The sequence below is a fragment of the Brassica oleracea genome, chromosome C3 (assembly GCF_000695525.1).
Source record: "Brassica oleracea var. oleracea cultivar TO1000 chromosome C3, BOL, whole genome shotgun sequence".
Taxonomy (NCBI): domain Eukaryota; kingdom Viridiplantae; phylum Streptophyta; class Magnoliopsida; order Brassicales; family Brassicaceae; genus Brassica; species Brassica oleracea.
The window spans coordinates 56,597,260-56,601,148 of NC_027750.1; positions in this window are offsets into that span (position 1 = coordinate 56,597,260).

Here is a 3,889-nt window from a genome sequence, read left to right on the forward strand (position 1 = left end):
GGGGGGAGCAAAAAACATAAGCCGAACAAGTGCTCAAACTGTTTTAAGGAAGGTCACAAGAAGACCACTTGCAAGGAAGTTAAGCCCTGAATAGAGGATGTAGAACGTCTGTATTTTGATAAAAACAACCAACCTCATTTTGGAATGTTATTTTATTGTAGATCACCGATGAACCTGTGTTTGTTTGGATACGGTGTACGGAACTAGTGTTGAGGTGTACGGGCTTTTCGTACTAAATATATTATGATTGTAGCACATATTTGTTGTACACCTATAGTTGATCAATAGATGCATAAGATTAATAACAAAAGTAGATATTATATCCGAATAAAGTAACAACACAGAGGGAAAAGAAGTACTTAGTGTACTAGCTGAAAACAGAACTTGGAGTAGCATAGAGTTTGTCAAAAAATTTGCAGACAGAAACCATATTACATGTAATTATAGTTATCAATCATCGGAATGGATACGACCTCTTCTCCCCCTATGTAGTGAAAGATTCGCCTCGAGTCCGCTAACATTTTGCAGCTGACCAATTAGGGGTTCATCACCTGGAAGAGCCAAAATGTCCCTTTGAAGATTGAGAGTCTGATAGATCAAGTTGGGGAGAACAATTTTCTTGTCCGCATCAGACTGACGAGACATTTCGATGATCTGGTCATAAGCCAATCGACCAAAGTGTATCGACTTTTCTCTTACAAATGCGAAGAGAAAACGAAGACGCTTTTTTAGCATTGCATCTACATGGAATCCAGGTAGCCAGTTTAACTCACACAGTTTGTAGAGGCAAAGATACTGTGGGAGGAGCTGTGTTAGGGAGAAAGGCTCCCAGTGAGTACAGCGACCACCGGTTAGGAACGCAATTGCCTGCGACAGATCACCATCCTCCCATGTGTGAGGTTGTTCCACAATTGGAGTCATAAATAGTTGATTAATCACAACGGGGTCGAAATCGAAACGGCATCCCCTGATATAAACGCCCGCGTCCGAACCGTATAGGTTAGAGATGCATTCTCTAACCACCCTTGGACAGAAAGGCCGCACATGCAAAACAATGTACATCCACCCAATATTTTCTACTATTGAGCGAGCCTCAGCAAATCCCAGATCATCTAACACTAACATCCCCTGGACTAAAAACCCTCGTAAGCAAAGTTGTTGATACTTACGGAAGCTTACTTCAGTTAAATGACGATTAGACCATGGGTTTGGCACGGGTGGACCGGCGATAAAGAACACCCGACTGGCTTGTAGCCGCGCTTCAAATGTCATGAAACGAGGTTCTTCCTCGGTCGGCTCAGGTGAGGAACTTGAGCGGTAATCTGAACTTGTGGTGTTGTATTCACGACGGCTGCGATGGGTGGAAAAGGGCCAAGATTGTAAAATGATTCCTCTCCGACAAGGTCAATGATTTTGCACACAATTTCCTGGTGAAAATTTGGGAGTACGTGAGCTTCCATACTATTGGGGTCACTTGTTGGAGTTTTTTTGTGGTCTGTTTTATGGTTGGTATGAGAGGGATTATAGTAATTTAATAGACAGGTTTGTAGAGAAAACGTGTGAGGTTAATACGAAAATTTATTGTCCCACCTACATTTGAAACCTAACACTGTCAAATCATTTTTAAAGGGTCAGTAAAAAATCCATTATTTCGTTTATCTCGGTATAGGTTTAATGCGTCTCCTCGATATAATGACTTATACGGGCGTGACCATCGTAAATAGACAACCCTTCGCCAACCCTTCGCTTGCCGCCGTCCGCTCACTATAATTACTGAATTTTGGACATCATTTGCACAACGCTGAAAACACAATCTGGCTATAATGGCAGAGATGACTTTTCTAGATCTCCCTTCAGAAATCCAACAATTGATTGTCTCCTGCGTCGCAAAAAATTCCTTTCAAGCTCTGTATAGACTCAGATCTACTTGTAAGTCAATGCGTGCGCTGGCAGACACGCCTGACGTCTATTCCTCGTTTGATCTGTATAAATACCCTTGGTGGACAGGCTTGCGTGATACGTTTTTGAGAAGGTGCTACGATGTCGGAAACCCAAGTACTCTTTACATCAAGGGTGTTGAGTATTTCTACGCCCTACAACGCCACGAAGAAGTTCTTGCTTTGATGAAGAGAGCAGCGGATGCGGGATACGAACGAGCGTTGTATACCTATGCAATGACTCGCAAACTCTACTGGGATGATGAGGAATACTTCGCTAGTTTTACTAGAGAAGCAGTTGGTACAATTGGATGGCTTGTTAGAATGGATGATGCCCCGTGGGTGCCGGTCGTTAACGAGGGGTTCTTAACAAAGAAGTTCATGTTCATGTCAACAGATCGACCTTTGTTTTATAATTGCCCCTGTGCACCTACGTTGGATTTCGATTGGGATCTGTGGCAGATGGAGTTAAGCAAGACTGAAGACATGTGTAACCGATGCTTCTGGATAAAAGAGGTTGGTCTTTTCCTCCGGGATTTTTGTTGCGCCACGAGTTTTCCGCCCTTCGACAGTTGGCAGTAATTAATGCATTTACCACATTAAGCATTGTTCTAATTCCGTTGTCGAGTATAACATTAGCTGTTATTTTGGAAAGTGAAGTATACCATCAAAGCTAGGAGACAAACTCCAACATCGGTTTATCATTTCTTTACTCATACAGTTATCATGAAAAGATAAGACGATTTATAAACCAAACAATGCGTTTTACATAATATAATACAACAACTGTTACAAGGTCTAAGAAAGTCAATACATATGGTTGATGTGAGATGTCAGACTTGGTGTGCATCATTACGCCAATACTGTACGATTTTTAAAGACCAAACAAAACGTTTCACTTTATATTGTACACCAAACGTTACAAGGTCTACCACCGACAATACATGTCGTTCATTTTGTTCAATGATGTGACTTTATATAATATATCCTCTCCTTCTGTAGATAAATCCCGCGACGCCTCCACAACATGTTCTTAATCACATGCATGTGCTGTCCCAAACAAATATGTAACAAATATTAGTTACATAAGGTGACTGTCACAGGTATAATGTGACGACGATGCAGAGCTTAATAGTACCTCGTCAGACATCCATTTCCCCGGTTCAGCAATTTCAAGGAAGAAGTGATTACACACAGAGTGACCGGTAGCGATATCCCACATCCTGTAAATTTAACCAACAATCAGGAACTTATGCACGAGTGTATGTATATAACCTTAAAAAGAGTTAGAAACTTACTGCTCGGGGTTTTCCCTCAAAATTTCGGCAAACTTCTTACACTGTGTTTGATTCGTTTTGGCAATGGGCTTATACTCAATCTTCTCCTCGCTCTTAAACAACTTTTTCACCCTTGGATCAGGCGTGTACACTCCAGAAATCTTGCTGGATCTCATGCGATGCCGTTTACCACCACTGCCCACATCTTCAGAGTCCGCATCCGTTTCACCACACAGATCACGTGGGTTCTCTTGTATCTGGCTATCAATGGACATGTCGTCTTTACAATTGTAATATTTCTCTTCGTCCTCCGTCCCCTGTAATTCAGCGTTGATCTCCTTAACACTTGCCTCACCACCCGCCTTGGGAGGAGCAACTTTTCCAACCGCCTCCACAGGCTTTGGAAACTCCATATTAGATGTTTCAACGGAGTCAACAGATTGGGGCTGTTTGTCTGCCGTCCTCGCTTCTTCACCACCGTCAGGATCCTCCTCAACGAACTCACCACCGTTGTCGCCACCCGTTTTCTAGATGGAGTCAGTAACCTATGTCAACAGGTGTACACCAAAAATAAAATGTACATGTGTACACCAATAATAAAATGCACACCACCTGCGCAAAGCCAATCCCCGCCGTTGGTGTCATGCGGGCAGCCACGGACTTGTTTTCTTTTGG